This window comes from Pristiophorus japonicus, unplaced genomic scaffold (assembly GCF_044704955.1).
Source record: "Pristiophorus japonicus isolate sPriJap1 unplaced genomic scaffold, sPriJap1.hap1 HAP1_SCAFFOLD_1040, whole genome shotgun sequence".
NCBI classification, from domain to species: domain Eukaryota; kingdom Metazoa; phylum Chordata; class Chondrichthyes; family Pristiophoridae; genus Pristiophorus; species Pristiophorus japonicus.
In genome coordinates this window covers 38693-55610 of record NW_027250692.1, presented here as the reverse complement: position 1 = coordinate 55610, position 16918 = coordinate 38693, and the positions used below count along the sequence as shown (strand labels likewise).

The 16918-nt window shown below is 45.2% G+C and overlaps 1 non-coding gene across 1 annotated transcript; it reads right to left on the bottom strand.

Annotated features, from left to right (window-relative positions):
• Positions 1-14540: 14540 nt before the first annotated feature.
• Positions 14541-14622, bottom strand: trnas-uga (transfer RNA serine (anticodon UGA)). The gene has a single exon. It is a non-coding gene; the product is annotated as a tRNA-Ser (tRNA).
• Positions 14623-16918: the final 2296 nt, after the last annotated feature.

Sequence of the window (16918 nt, the reverse complement as noted above, 5' to 3'; positions counted from 1 at the left end):
CCTTCTTTCAGCCATATCTCCGTAATCGGTATAAAATCAAACTCATCACTGGCACGTGGCGTTAGGAGTAATCCCGAAATTACTACTTTTGGGGTCCTGCTTTTTAATCTCTCTCCTAGCTCGCTACAATCTCCCTGAAGTGCCTGATCCATCTTTCTCCGATATCATTGGTACAATAATGGACCACAGCCTTTGAATTTCACTCCCTCCCGCCATCATCCCCTGCAGCCGCTCAGTTCAAAACTTGACTCTGCACCATGTTGGCAACATACCATACTGGGATGACGTCTGTGGCCTGTCTGCTCCACTTATAATCGAATCTTTTACTATTACTGCTCTTACACTCTTCTCCCCCAATCCCCGCCCCACTGTGCAGCTGTGACAGCAGTCCTACTGTGGAATTAGCTATCACTGCATTCCCAGATGAACCATCGCCCCACCAGTACTGAGAACAGAATGCTGCTCGGGGAGCGAGATGCACTCGGGGGACTTCTATAATACCTGGCTGATCCTCCACTTCTGCCTGATGACCACACATCCATTTCCTGCCTGCACTCTCTTAAGCTGCCAAGTGAACATCTCAAGAAACATGCTATCCAAGAAGGTCTCGGTCTTGCGGAGTCACTGCAGTGATTCTCCCATTGATACCCCTTTCATCTGCCCAGCTTAGTTGCCTAAAACGACGTAAAGAATCGCCCTCTTCCTTGTTGGGCTTGCTACATACAGGCTAAAAAAAGTTCTCCTGAATGCAACTTAGGAATTCTATGCTGTCTATACCTTTTACACTGAATGTATCCCAGTTAATATTACAGTAAATGAAATCACCCAATATTACTGCAATATGTTCATGAATCTGTTAGACATTTGCCAACACATTGCTCTTTCTATCTCCCTCAGATTTTTTGGGGGCCTACTATGCACTCCCAGCAATATGGTTGTTCGATTCTTCATTTAGCTTCATTTGAAGATCACTCTATCATGTCACCCCTTCTCATAGCTGCAATATTTTTAGGAATCAACATTGCCACCCCATCCTTCTTAATCCTATCTCTATCTTGTTTGAAAACCTGTAACCAGGAATGTTGAGATGCAAATACTGCTCCTCTTTATGCCATGTTTCAGTAATTGCGAAGATATCATGCTTTCACATAACAATCTGTGCCGTCAGCACCGCTGCCGTATTCACCATACTCCTTGCATTTAGGAATATGCCATTATGCACAGCCAAACGTATGTATTGTCTATATTCCAATCATTGTTTGCTCTGTCTTTCGAAATGCCATACTAATTTTCGACCTTCCAGCTCTAGCTGTGCTTTCCTCCTTTCTGATTAAATGCACATCTTCGAAAGGAGAAGTGACTGGAAGGCAGTTTCCATGGAATGCCGCAGGTCTCAGTCGTAGTCACCTTGCGTTTAGAGCTATATATCAATGATTTAGACATAAATGTAGGGGGTGTGATAAAGACGTTTTTAGATTATACTAAAATCGGCTGTGTGGTTGATGATGAAGAGGAAAACCAGAGATTGTTGGGCAGAACAGTAGAACCATGAATTCAATCATGAGGAGTCTGATGTAATTTACTTGGCTATCAAGGCAAGGGAATACAAAATCAATGATAGGACACTCAGATATATAAGGGAGCAGGGGGTCCGTGGAGTGAAGTGTCACAGATCCATGAATGTGGAACGACAGTTGGTTAAGAAGGCATACGGAATAATTATTTATTAGGTGAGGCATACTCTTTTGAGCAGAGAGGTTATGCTTCAACTGGTAAAACAACATTTGGGCCAAAGCCAGCGTATTGCTTGCAGTTCTGTTCAGCACATTATAGGAAATATGTGATTGTACGAGAGAGCAACTGCACAGATTGATGAGTAGGCGAGCATCCTACTGCTGAAGCACCAATGTTCGGATGTATACTTAATTTTACTTTCCAAACTCTGCAACTTATATGCAATCATTTTATTTCATATTTGATCAGGGGACACCTCAGCAACATAAAACGCAATTTGCAGCAGATGCTATATGGAATTGTTCAATAAATAATAGAAACACTCAGCAGGTCAGGGAACATAGTTGGCGAGAGAAAGACTGGGTTTACCTCTCAGGCAAATTAGCTCTCGGCAGATCGAACGTTTTGCAGCATTACATCAAAGCATTGTGTGAGTTTCCTTTCAAACTATTAAGCAGCTTAAAAACAACACGAATAATATACTAGCAACGTCACAAAAAATGTTATCACCCATATGGGGGTCGAGCAACATCACGCTGCAGCCAACTGTGGTAAACGTCAGTACTATGAGCAGCTAAATTCAACATACTTTTGTGCACTCGGCTGATATTTCCGCGACGATTCAATTCTTGGAACCATCCTTCAAGTATGTGCACGAATCTCTCTGCATACAGCCTGTAATTATCAATCATTCACTATCCTATCGGCAATTATGGTGCATATGTTACTGTGTGCCACAAATCGTCACGGCATCAACGCAGTTCTATGTGCCTGGTCTGCGGCGGATTACCTAGTCATATGCAGACAACGTTCGTGCCCATCTTTTCATGTGGACGAAGCATTGGTGTTGATACCTTTGCTTTCTGAGAGCAGTGATATGAGCGGTTTGTTTTCTGTTCCGATCTCGAACTGGAGACCAAATAGTTATTTGTGCATTTTCTTAACGCCGTGTACACAAGCCAGCGCTTCTTTCTCCATCATGCTATCGTCTCTTTCAGCCTTGGACAAATTTCAGGTTGCAGATGCAACTGGTTGCAGTTTGCCTGACACATTTGCTTGCAGTGACACATTTGCTTGCAGTAACACATAACCGACCGTGTAAGACTACAGGTCACTTGCTGATACCAAATATTTACATAGTCATACAATACACGTAGTTTCTTGGAGCACGGCATGTGTCTTGCCTTCTGAAATTATGTTTCTTGAGATTTACCCCAATCCCAGTAGTCACCCTTGCGTAGCATCTAATGCAAAGGTTCCAGCAAAGTACTCAACCCCGGTAGAAAGTTAATAAAGTAGTTGAGGAGTCCCAGGAACGAACGCATCTCCGTCACGTTTTGTGGTTTGCGTGCATTCTTGAAGGCCTCCGCCTTGGAGTCTGTGGGACTGATGTCGTCCATCACAATTTGTTTCCACAGAAAATCGACCTCTTGCACCTGGAAAACATACTTGAAGCGTTTCAGCCTGAGTCCCACTCGGTCCAGTCGCTTTCGAACCTCTTCCAGGTTGTGCAATTGATCGGTGGTGTTTCGACCAGTGATAAGATGTCGTCCTCGAATACGACTATAATAGAAGCGATTTCAGCAGAATCTCCATGTTCCTCTGGAAGATGGCCGCTGCCAAGCGAATCCCAAAGGGGCAGCTGTGATTCACGAACAGTCCTTTGTGCATGTTGATGCAGGTCAACTTCTTTGACGGTTCAGCAAGCTCTTGCTTCAAGTAAGCGGAGGTGAGGTCTAGCTTGGTCAACGCCCTTCCCGCTGCTAGCGTTCCGAATAAGTCCTTCGCTTTGGGTACTGGATACTGATCCTGTAACGAGACTCGGTTGATAATCATCTTGCGGTATACGCAGATTCTGACCAACCCATCGCTGTTAGCACCGGCACGATTGGACTGGCCCACTCGTTGAAAGCGACTTGCGATATGATTCCCTCTTGGTGAAGTCTGTCCATCACGATTTCGACTTTCCATCGCACCATATATGGGACTGCACGGACCTTGTGGTGAACGGGCCAATCCGCAGGAAAAAGGTGGATCTCCACTGTGAAGTTGCCGGTGCCTGGCTCAAATAGAGCCAAGAATTGTTTGGCATGTGGGCGCACATGGCGACATCCGCCAAGGACACGTCTTTAAGTCGCGCCAGTTCTACAGGAACTTGCCGAGCCAGCTCCAGCCGAACAGCATAGGGCCATCGCCTGGTGCAATCCATAGTGGTAAATCATATACCATTCCGTCATACAATACTTCCACTGCCGCACTGTCTGTGATAGATATGAGTTATTTGGTGTAAATGCAAAGTGGAGTGTGAACCGCGCTCAGTTTTGGCCTCCATGCCTTGTTACTCCACAGTTTATCAAAGGCCATCTTGCTGATTATCGATTGGCTTGCTCCCCTACGCAGTTTCATCGAGATTGGAATGCTGATAAGTTTGAATTTTATCATTATCGGAGGGCTTTTGGTGGTGAAGATGTGTTCCCCATGCACTTCCTTCTCATCCTTCAGCTGAGTTGCCTCTACTGCTCGTTCAGCGTGGTCTGCACTGGATCCGTCGCTCTCTGCTGATTGTGCCACATTGTGAGTCCAAGGTCGCTTGCACAATCGCTGAAGGCGCTCCATTGTCCTACAGCGACTACACACATTGTGCTCAAAACGATATTGATGGGCTCTGCGACTGTCCCCGTATCAGCAGTATGGCGTTAATGGATTCACATTACCGTTCCCCAGCGGGCTTTAAGTCACCCTAGCCCTTTCGTTACAATCCTGCCTGCTGAAGGAATTATTTTATGCACAGTACTTGCCGCTTACCTCGATTGTGTGATGATATCTGCTTTGTGTTGTCGCTCTTGGATATGAAGGCCTGGGCTATCATGATGGCCTTGCTCAGTTCCAGGGATTTGGCAGACAGCAACTTGCGAAGGATGCCTTCGTGGCAAATTCCATGTATGAAAAAACCCGCAACATTTCACCGAAGGATCCTGCAAATTCGCACTGCCCCAGAAGGCGTTTAAGGTCAAGGATTAAACTCAACACGGTGCGGCCAACGGAGCGATCGTACGTGTAAAAGCCATACCTGACCTCTCCTGGGGCTTGAGGTGATCCTTAGCAAGCGTGCAGAGCTATGTGTACGATTTATCCGTTAGTTTGGCCGGTGCCTGCCAGTTCTTACGGAGGCCATATACCAATGACCCACATATGGTGAGGAGAATCGCCATGCGCTTGATCCCTGTTTCAGGCGTGACCTATTTGTTGCCACAAAGTACAGGTCGAGGCGCTCAACGAAGGCGTCCCAATCATCATCCTCACTAAATCTCAAAAGAATACCAACGGCAGCCATTTCCGCGTGAAATTTAGTGGTTGTAACTCGTCGCCAGTTGTTATGTTTGGAATATATCCACGAGGCTGTGCTGTAGATCTAAACCAGTGCGACCTTGGTCTGTTTAATATAACCCCAAAGTGAGGCAGCAACGTGGTGGACTGCCTTTTAATGCCTGGTTAATGCCAGGTTACACACACATGACTCATAGGTCTTCCACAGGTGTGCCCTCTGTTGGCAAGTCTTACACACAAGTAAGGTTCACATACATAACAATAACCATCACATAATCCCCCACCACCACGCTTCTCGGGGGTTAGCATTCACCACAAACATAACTGGACAATCATCATTTTAGGTAGCCCTCTAAAAGTGAGTTATTTGGAGACTGAACAGTCCAATAAGGTAATTACAGTCTCTGTCACAGGTCGGACAGTCATTCGTTGAAGGTAAAAATGGGTAGTGAGTCTGGTTTGCCACAAGTTCCTTCCACCGCTTGCTTGTTGCATGCATTCGGGGACGAAACTCAAGTTGCTCAGTGCCCTCCCGGATGCTCTCCCTTCAATTGGGATGGTCTTTCGCCAGGGACGACCAGGTTTCGGTGGAGAAGTTGCATTTTATCAAGAGGCTTGATGGGTGTGCTTGAAATGATTTCTATGCCAAACTGTGCTTCGCTTGCCGTGTAGGATTTCCGAGCAGAGCGCTCGCTGTGGGAATATTGCATCAGCCATGTGAAAATGAGGCCTGCTCAATGGAGCTGGTTGAGTATGGTCAGTGCTTAAATGCTGGAGATGTCGGCCTGATCACGGACACACATGTTGGTGCGTCTGTCCTGGGCCATTTGAAGGATCTTGCTGACACATCTTTGGTGGTATTTCTCCAGCGATTTGTGCCGTAACATGTAACTATTCACAATGGCAGAAGCTGTTCCAGGTGGATAAAGTGGGGCATGAATGCCGGCATGGAATGCTTGGGCCAAATGTCCTGTCTCTGTGTCGTTGATAATGATGCAGAAAGCTGCAAACTGCAGGAATAAACCAATGCCCTGGTCAGGTGGGCAGAACAGTGGCAAATAGAAATATAGAAACAGAAAATAGGTGCAGGAGTAGGACATTCGGCCCTTCGAGCCTGCACCGCCATTCAATGAGTTCATGGCTGAACATGCAACTTCAGTACCCCACTCCAGCTTTCTCGCCATACACGTTGATTCCCCGAGTAGTAAGGACTACATCTAACTCCTTTTTGAATATATTTAGTGAATTGGCCTCAACAACATTCTGTGGTAGAGAATTCCACAGGTTCACTACTCTCTGGGTGAAGACGTTTCTCCTCATCTCGGTCCTAAATGGCTTACCCCTTACCTTTAGACTGTGAACCCTGGTTCTGGACTTCCCCAACATTGGGAACATTCTTCCTGCTTCTAACCTATCTAAAGCCGTCAGAATTGTAAACGTTTCTATACGATCCCCTCTCATTCTTCTGAATACCAGTGAATACAAGCCCCGTTGATGCGAGAGGTCGTGATGCGGAGCGGCAGCGTCCCAGGCCTACAAAAGGCCAGCGTGTGTCGGGGAGGCCCAGTTGAAGGTCGAGATGCGGACCGGCAGTGTCCCAGGCCTACAAAAGGCCAGCCTTAGTCGGGGAGGCCCAGCGGGAGGTCGAGAGGCGGAGCTGCCGAGGCCGAGGCCTACAAAAGGCCAGCGTGAGTCGCAGAGCCTCAGCGGGAGGTCGAGAGGTGGAGCGGCAGCGTCCCAGGCCTACAAAAGGCGAGCGTGAGTCGGGGAGGCCCAGCGGGAGGACGAGAAGCGAAGCGGCAGCGTGCCAGGCCTACAAAAGGCGTGCTTGTGCATCTGCAGCGGGGCGAGAAAACAAAAAAGGAGTAGAAAGTAATCAAAAGATAGCTTATCTTTTTATTTTTTTTATATCTGTAAATAAACTGTTAACATTGTTGTCGCCAAATTAAGTTCATCTCAGGGTTAATTCACGGCAGGAGATCTCGGACACGTGATATACACCTCCTGTACTATGTGGGATCTGAGGGACACATCCGGTGTACCTGACAACTACATCTGTGGAAATGTATTTGCGTCCAGCTCCTGACGGGCCACGGTGCATAATTGGAGCTGAAGGTGGATTCACTCTGGAGCATCCACGATGCTGAGAATGACGTGATTAGCACGTGTAGCGAGTTTGTCTTACTGCAGGGAAAGGGTCCACAAACAGATAGTGAATGGAAGACCAACAGGAAGAGCAGTGCAAGGAAGATAGTGCAGTGGTGTACTGCGGTCATCCCCCTGCAAACAGATACACTGCTATGAGTACTGTTGAGGGGGATGACTCATCAGGGGAGGGCAACAGCAGCCAACTTCATGGCACCGTGGCTGGCTCTGCTGCACAGGAGTGCAGGAAAAAGTGTGGGAGAGAGAAAGTGATAGGGGATTCAATTGTAAGGGGAAAAGACAGGCGTTTCTGCGGCCGCAAAAGAGACTCCAGGATTGTATGTTTCCTCCCTGGTGCAATGGTCAAGAATGTCTCGGAGCGGGTGTAGGACATTCTAAAAAGGAAGGGTGAACAGATAGTTATCGTGGTGCAAATTGGTGCAAAAGATAGGTAAAAAACGGGATGAGGTCCTACAAGACGAATTTAAGGAGCTAGGAGCTAAATCAAAATGTCGGACCACAAAATGTGTAATCTCAGGATTGCTACCAGTGCCACGTGCTAGTCAGCGTAGGAATCGCAGGATAGCTCAGATGAATACGTGGCTTTTGCAGTGGTGTAGGACGGAGGGATTCACATTCCTTGGACATTGGAACAGTTTCTGGGGGAGGTTTGACCAGTACAAACCAGATGGTCTGCACCGAGGCAGGACAGGAACCAATGTCCTCGCAGGAGTGTTTGCTAGTGCTCTTGGTGATGAGTTGAACTAATATGGCAGGGGAATGGGAACCAATGCAGAGAGACGGAGGGAAACAAAATGGAGACTTTGGAACAGACAGAAAGGAGATGAGTAAAAGTGGCGTGCAGAGAAACACAAGGCAAAAGACAAAAATGGCCACGTTGCAGCAAAATTCTAAAGTGTCAAATTGTTTTAAAAAGGCAAGCCTTAAAGCTCTGTGCCTCAATACGAGGAGTATTCGGAATGAGGTGGACGAATTACCTGTGCAGACAGCAGTTAACGGATACGATGTAGTTGGCACCATGGAGACATCGCTCCAAGATGACAAAGACTGGGAAGTCAACATCCAAGGGTACTCAGCATTGAGGAAGGATAAACAGAAAGGAAAAGGAGGCGCGGTGGCGTTGCTGGTTAAAGAGGAAATAATGCAATTGTAAGGAAAGACATTAGCTTGGATGAAGTGGAATCGATATGGGGAGAGCTGCAGAATACCAAAGGGCAAAAAACGTTAGTGGGAGTTGTGTACAGACCTCCAAACAGTAGTAGTGATGTTAGGGAAGGCATCAAACATGAAATTAGGGGTGCGTGCAATAAAGGTGCAGAAGTTATAATGGGTGACTTTAATATGCACATAGATTGGGTCAACCAAACTGGAAGTAATACGGTGGAGGAGGATTTCCTGGATTGCATAGGGATGTTTTTTTAGACCAATATGTCGAGAAACCAACTAGGGGGGAGGCCATCTTAGACTGGGTGTTGTGTAATGAGAGAGGATTAATTAGCAATCTCGTTGTGCGAGGCCCCTTGTGGAAGAGTGACCATAATATGCTGGAATTCTGCATTAGGATGGAGAATGAAACAGTTAATTCAGAGACCATGGTCCAGAACTTAAAGAAGGGTAACTTTGAAGGTATGAGGCGTGAATTGGCTGAGATAGATTGCCGAATTATACTGAAGGGGTTGACTGTGGATGGGCAATGGCAGACGTTTAGAGACCGCATGGATGAACTACAACAATTGTACATTCCTGTCTGTCGTAAAAAGAAAAAAGGGAAGGTGGCTCAACCATGGCTATCAAGGGAAATCAGGGATAGTATTAAAGCCAAGGAAGTGGCATACAAATTGGCCAGAAATAGCAGCGAACCCGAAAACTGGGAGAAATTTAGAACTCAGCAGAGGAGGACAAAGGGTTTGATTAGGGCAGGGAAAAATAGAGTAGGAGAGGAAGCTTGCAGGGAACATTAAGACGGATTGCAAATTTTCGATAGATATGTAAAGAGAAAAAGGTTAGTAAAGACAAACGTAGGTCCCCTGCAGTCAGAATCAGGGGAAGTCATAACGGGGAACAAAGCAATGGCGGACCAATTGAACAAGTACTTTCGTTCGGTATTCACTGAGGAGGACACAAACAACCTTCCGGATATAAAAGGGGTCGGAGGGTCAAGTAAGGAGGAGGAACTGAGGGAAATCCTAATTAGTCGGGAAATTGTGTTGGGGAAATTGATGGGATTGAAGGCCGATAAATCCCCAGGTCCTGATGGACTGCATCACAGAGTACTTAAGGAGGTGGCCTTGGAAATAGTGGATGCATTGACAGTCATTTTCCAACATTCCATTGACTCTGGATCAGTTCCTATGGAGTGGAGGGTAACCAATGTAACCCCACTTTTTAAAAAAGGAGGGCGAGAGAAAACAGGGAATTATAGACTGGTCAGCCTGACATCGGTATTGGGTAAAATGATAGAATCAATTATTAAGGATGTCATAGCAGTGCATTTGGAAAAAGGTCACATGATAGGTCCAAGTCTGCATGAATTTGTGAAAGGGAAATCATGCTTGACAAATCTTCTGGAATTTTTTGAGGATGTTTCCAGCAGAGTGGAAAAGGGAGAACTAGTTGATGTGGTATATTTGGATTTTCAGAAGGCTTTCGACAAGGTCCCACACAATAGATTAACGTGCAAAGTTAAAGCACATGGGATTGGGGGTAGTGTGCTGACATGGATTGAGAACTGGTTGTCAGACAGAAATAAAGAGTAGGAGTAAATGGTGAATTTTAAGAATGGCAGGCAGTGACTAGTGGGGTACCGCAAGGTTCTGTGCTGGGGCTCCAGCTGTTTGCATTGTACATTAATGATTTAGACGAGGGGATTAAACGAAGTATCTCCAAATTTGCGGATGACACTAAGTTGGGTGGCAGTGTGAGCTGCGAGGAGGATGCTATGAGGATGCAGAGCAACTTGGATAGGATAGGTGATTGCGCAAATGCATGGCAGATGAAGTATAATATGGATAAATGTGTGGTTATCCACTTTGATGGTAAAACAGAGAGACAGACCATTATCTGAATGGTGACAGATTAGGAAAAGGGGAGGTGCAACGAGACCTGGGTGTCATGGTACATCAGTCATTGAAGGTTGGCATGCAGGTAGAGCAGGCGGTTAAGAAAGCAAATGGCATGTTGGCCTTCATAGCGAGGGGATTTGAGTACAGGGGCAGGGAGGTGTTGCTACAGTTGTACAGGGCCTTGGTGAGGCCACACCTGGAGAATTACGTACAGTTTTCGTCTGCTAACCTGAGGAAGGACACTCTTGCTATTGAGGGAGTGCAGCGAAGGTTCACCAGACTGATTCCCGGGATGGCGGGAATGACCTATCAAGAAATACTGGATCAACTGGGCTTGTAATCACTGGAGTTCAGAAAAATGAGAGGGGACCTCCTAGAAACGTTTAAAATTCTGACGGGGTTAGACAGGTTAGATGCAGGAAGAATGTTCCCAATGTTGGGGAAGTCCAGAACCAGGGGACACAGTCTAAGGATAAGGGGGCAGCCATTTACGAACGAGATAAGGAGGAATTTCTTCACCCAGAGAGTGGTGAACCTGTGGAATTCTCTCCCACAGAAAGTTGTTGAGGCCAATTCACTAAATATATTCAAAAAGGAGTGAGATGAAGTCCTTACTACTCGGGGAATGAAGGGGTATGGTGAGAAAGCAGGAATGGAGTACTGAAGTTGCATGTTCAGCCATGAACTCATTGAATGGCGGTGCAGGCAAGAAGGGCCGGATGGCCTACTCCTGCACCTGGTTTCTATCTTTCTATACTTCTATAAGAGAGGATTGATTAGCAATCTTATTGTGCCAGGCCCCTTGGGAAAGAGTGACCATAATATGGTGCAATTCTACATTAGGTGAAGAAGGAAACAGTTAATTCAGAGACCATGGTCCAGAACATAAAGATGGGTAACTTCGAAGGCATGAGGCGTGAATTGGCTAGGCTAGATTGGAGAATGATACTTCAGGGGTTGACAGTGGATGGGCAACGGCAGACATTTAAAGACCGCGTATATGAACTCCAACAATTGTACATCCCTGTCTGGCATAAACAATAATAAAGCGAAGGTGGCTCAACCGTGGCTATTAACGGAAATCAAGGATAGTATTAAAGCCAAGTTAGTGGCATAAAAATTGCCCGAAATATCAGCGTACCCGAGAACTGGGAGAAATTTTGAACTCAGCAGAGGCGGACAAAGGATTTGATTAGAGCAGGAAAAATAGAGTACGAGAAGAAGCTTGCAGGCATCATTGACATGTACTGCAACAGCCACTGTAGATATGTAAAGTGAAAAAGGTTCATAAAGACAAACGTAGGTCCCCAGCAGTCAGAATCAGGGGAAGTCATAACTGGTAACAAAGAAATGGCAGACCAATTGAACAAGTACTTCGATTCTGTATCTACTAAGGAGGACACAAAAACCTTCCAGATATAAAAGGTGTCAGAGGGTCTGGTAAGAAGGAGGTACTGAGGGAAATCCTTATTAGTCAGGAAATTGAGTTGGGGAAATTGATGTGATTGAAGGCTGATAATCTCCAGGGCCTGATGGTCTGTGTGCCAGAGTACTTAACGAGGTGGCCTTGGAAATAACGGATACATTGACAGTCATTTTCCAACATTCCATAGACTCTGGATCAGTTTCTCTCGAGTGCCAAAGTAAACGCACTTTTTAAAAAATGAGGGAGAGAGAAAACAGGGATTTATAGATCGGTCAGCCTGACATCGGTCGTCGGTAAAATGATGGAATCAATTATTAAGGATATCACAGCAGCGTATTTGGAAAGAGGTGACATGATAGGTCCAAGTCAGCATGGATTTGTGAAAGGGAATTCATGCTTGATAAATCTTCTGGAATTTTTTGAGGATGTTTCATGTAGAGTGGATAAGGGGGAACCAGTTGATGTGGTATATTTGGACTTTCAAAATGCTTTCGACAAGATCCCACACAAGAGATCAATGTGCAAAGTTGAAGCACTTGGGACTGGGAGTAGTGTGTTGACATGGATTGAGAACTGTTTGGCAGAAAGGAAGCAAAGAGTAGCATTAAATGGGTACTTTTCTGTATGGCAGGCAGTGACTCCTGGGGTACCACAAGTTTCTGTGCTGGGGCCACAGATGATTACATTGTACATTAATGATTTAGACGAGGAGATTAAATGTAGAATCTCCAAGTTTGCGGATAACACTAAGTTGGGTGGCAGTGTGAACAGCTAAGAGGATGCTATGAGGCTGCAGAGTGACTTGTATAGGATAGGTGAGTGGGAAAAGGCCTGGCTGATGAAGTATAATATGGATACATGTGAGCTTATCCACTTTGGTTGTAAAAACAGAGAGACAGACTATTATCTGAATGGTGACTGATTAGGAAAGGGGGAAGTGCAACGAGACCTGGGTGCATCAGTCACTGAAGGTTGGCATGCAGGTCGAGCAGGCAGTTAAGAAAGCAAATGGCATGTTGGCCTTCATAGCGAGGGGATTTGAGTACAGGGGCAAGGAGGTGTTACTAAAGTTGTACAGGATCTTGGTGAGGCCACACCTGGAGTATTGTGTACAGTTCCTATCTCCTAACTTGAGGAAGGACATTCTTGCTATTGAGGGAGTGCAGCGAAGGTTCACCAGTCTGATGGCCGGGATGGCGGGATTGATATATCAGCAAATAATTCAATTCGGATAATTGTGAAGTAATGTATTTGAGGAGGTCTAACAAGGCAAGGTAATGAACATTAATTGGTACGATGCTGAAATATGTAGGGGAAAAAAGGAACAGCTGATTGCAGATCCACAGATTCCTGAACGTAGCAAGCCAGGTAGATCATGTGGTTCAGAAGGCATGTTGAATATTTCACTTCATTTCTCGCGGCATTGAATACAAGAGCAAGGAGGTTATACTTGAACTGAATAAAACAGTTGGAGTACTGTGTTCAGAATGTTGCCTGGACTGGAGAATATTGCTTTAAGGAAAGATTGGAAATGCTGTTCTGTTTGCTATGGAACAGAGGACGCTGATGCGAGACCTTATTTCGGTGTATAAAATTATCAGAGACCAAAAAGGAGTGGGTAGGAAGAACTTGTCTCCCTTGGCAGAGTGGTTAACAACCACGGGAAATATATTTAATGTTCTTGGGGAAGTTCAGCTGTTGCGACAAGCTATGTGTTTGTCGTGGGAGTCTGGAACTCGCTGCCTGACTGGTTGGTAGTGGCAGGAACCCTCATTAACTTTAAAAATACTTGCATGAGCATTTAAAATTGCAGTACCCTACAGAGCGGACATCGAGTTGGAAAGTGGGATTCAGGCTGGGAAGGTCTTGGTCGGCCGGCACCTGCACGATGGGCTCAAATGTCCTCCTTCCATGCTGTCATTTTTTGCATTTCGACATGACAACAGTGGCCACAATTTAGATGCACTTAATTTGCTGCGAACTGCTTTGGGAAATCCTGAGGTGATATTCGCCGTAGAAATGAAAGTTTTTTTTCTTTCCCAGCGTCTGAAAAAAGTGCATATTAATAAGGCGGGCGAGCTCTATTTTTGGAGCCTGATGCGAACCATGCCAAAGTAGCGGGTTTTATTCACGTACTGGCTATTTATTTTATTCTTCGTGTTAAGGTGACAGTATTTTATAGCAGCTTAAACATTTCGGAAAACATCTCACACGGGACCTTGCAATACATTGAAGCAATGCTGCAAAACATTAGTTCTGCAGAGAGCTCATGGACCTGCGGCGTGTTTGAAGCATTTAATGGACGTTTGCTTATCATCCGCTGCTTTACTACGTCTCTTATTTCAATCACAGAATGGCTCACTGCCGGTGATTGGTCTGCAGTGGAAAATATCAAACAGCAATAAATACAATACCGGTGTGTAATCCCTCATTCTCACCATTACGCTGCTCTGAACTGCAACGAGCGCGTGACCATTTGGCTAAGGCGTCTCACCTTGGTGCAAACCCTAATGTTATCAGAAAATTGCAGATTTGAGGCTTGTGCGGGTGCTTTTGTAAAATGTTGTTCAACTTTAAAAATAAAACCATTAGCTGAAGGTGATTTCCTTGCAGGGCTCTTTATTAAAAGGTATTTTGTCATTCTATTTCCTGTGTATATTTCTCACTGATCTTTGCAAATAGTTTCCAACAAACCAACACTAATTAATGCCTGTAAATTAATAGTGTTGACAATTCGAACACTATAAGTGTAATAAAAGGCAGTGGAGAGAAGTCTGATCAGAGCCCATTGATCAAATCAAAGAGTGAAATATTCCCTTTTGAATCGCTGCGAGCAGGGTTCGAACCTGCGTGGGGAAACCCCATTGGATTTCAAGTCCAACGCCTTAACCACTCGGCCATCGCAGCTACAAGATGGATTCGTTATAACAGTCGAAAGATCGTTGCGAAATATCAGACAAATATACTTTTAGTCAACGTAATATCAGGCATTCAAAAATTGTGGGTTTGAGTCCCACCAGAGACAGATTTTAGGTCAGGATTTGATGTTTCCTGGGCAGCACAATCAAATTTGCAGCAAATCAATACTTCAGAGATGTGAAACTGCGGCCCCTGCACTTGCTGTTACACAACGTCTCCAATTATCCTCTGAATTCTCTGGGCGCACTGGGTCATTTGCACAGCAACAGGAGCAAGACATCGAGCCTCTGACAGGCTGAGTCCATTAACCGCTCAAAAACTTGCAAAGGACACGTGATAGAACAGTGGAACTCTTTTCGGTCGCGCGCAGCTGCTGCATAGATGACGAGAATGGATTGCCAAACCCACGAACCTGTTGCACAGAAAGAGGAGGAGGCCATTCAACCACTCGAGCCTATTGCATAGGACCAGGGGGATGACATTCCGTCCCTGATCCTGATGCACAGTGTAATATATTTGTTCGTGAGTTATCTGACACCAGAGTGCGCCACTGTCGGATGTCATTTAGGCAATCCATGAAGTCGGATCTTGTTCTTAACCGAAGTAGGAATCAAAGAGACCGGGTAACCACACGAGGCAGTTTATAATAAAGGACTCTTGTGTTATTACACACAAGGACAGGAGGAGTTATTCCGAATCTCGAGGACATTAAACCGCTGGATTCAATTAATATTGACATGATGGTTCAGTCACCGGACCAGGGGATTGACATTCCTTACCTCCAACTGTTGCCCAGGAACAGGTCGAGTCATTCAACCCTTCGAGCACATTACACAGGCGGTCAATCATAGTGGTATGATTTTTATTATACTGAACTAGTATTCCAGAGACAGGAAATTAAAGCCCACCATTAGAGTACGGTAAATTAAATTCAATTAAATAAATCTGGAAATTAAAAAAGTATCAATAATGGTGACCATTATCGTAACAAACCCATCTGATTCACTAATCTCCTTCAGGGAAGGGGATCTGCCGACCTTACCAGTCTGGGCCGATATGTGACTCCAGACCCATAGCAACGTGGTTGATTCTATACTGCCATCTGAAATGTCGAAGCGAGCCATTCAGCTGCATATGGTTGCTCACCAACACATTAACAATGAAATTAGGTGTGGGCAACAAATGCTGCCCTTGCTAGCGATGACCACATGCTTGAATTAATCAACTAGAGCACTAGGACCTCTAGATTGTTAAACAGAAACAATCAGACCCTCAAGCCAGGTCACAATGTTGAGTGGAGTCAACTAGAATGCATAGCTTGCTGGCTTCAATCCATAAATCAGAGAGTTGGGTTAAAATGGAGATTTACATAGTGGCAGAAGGTGGATAGTGGTGTTCCACAAGGATCGGTGATGGGACCACTGTTGTTCACAAGTGATATTGACAACTTGACCGAGAAAGCGAAAACATCATATCGAAATTTGCAAGTGACATCTAATTATGCGGGTAGTCAAAAGTGAGGAGGACTACAACACATTAGAGGAGATCATTAATAAACTTGTAGATTGGGCATATCATTGGCTTTTGAATTTCAAACCATATAACTGTGAGGTGTTAAATTTTGTTAGGAAGAATAGGGCGGTCACTTATTATTGGAGGATACCAGTCTGGGTGGCGTAGAAGATCAAACGGAAGGCGAATACACAATACTCTAAAAGTTAAGACACAGATTAGCAAGGTCATAAATAAGCAAAACCAAAAAGCACGTATAGTATAGAATGTAGCGAATTTATGGTAAACTTGTATTTTACCTTTGTTAGACCACACAGGGTAGTGTGCACATTTCCATTCGGCATATTATAAAAAGCATATAGAGGCATTTTAGAGGATGCAGAGAAGATTTACAAGGATGATAACAGAACAGCCAGTGTACACATATCAGCAAAGGAAGAACAGGCTAGATCTCTTTTCTATTGGAATACGGAGGCTGAGGCGTTATCAAATTTTGGTGCTCTGTTTACAAGGTAACGTTCGATGGGGTATATGCTTGGACATAAGTTTACAGATTGTACAATTCAGCTGCTGCTGTTGTCCTACAGCACCTCAAGGATGCCCAGCGTTGAGCTGCTCCATCTGTTCAGAATCTATACGATTTAGCACGGTTGTGGTGCCAGAAAATACGAAGCAGAGTGTCCTCCGTGTGAAGACAGGACTTAGTATCCACAAGGTGTTTCCAGTATTCGCTGCTACCGATATCGCCATGGACAGTTGCATCTGCGACAGA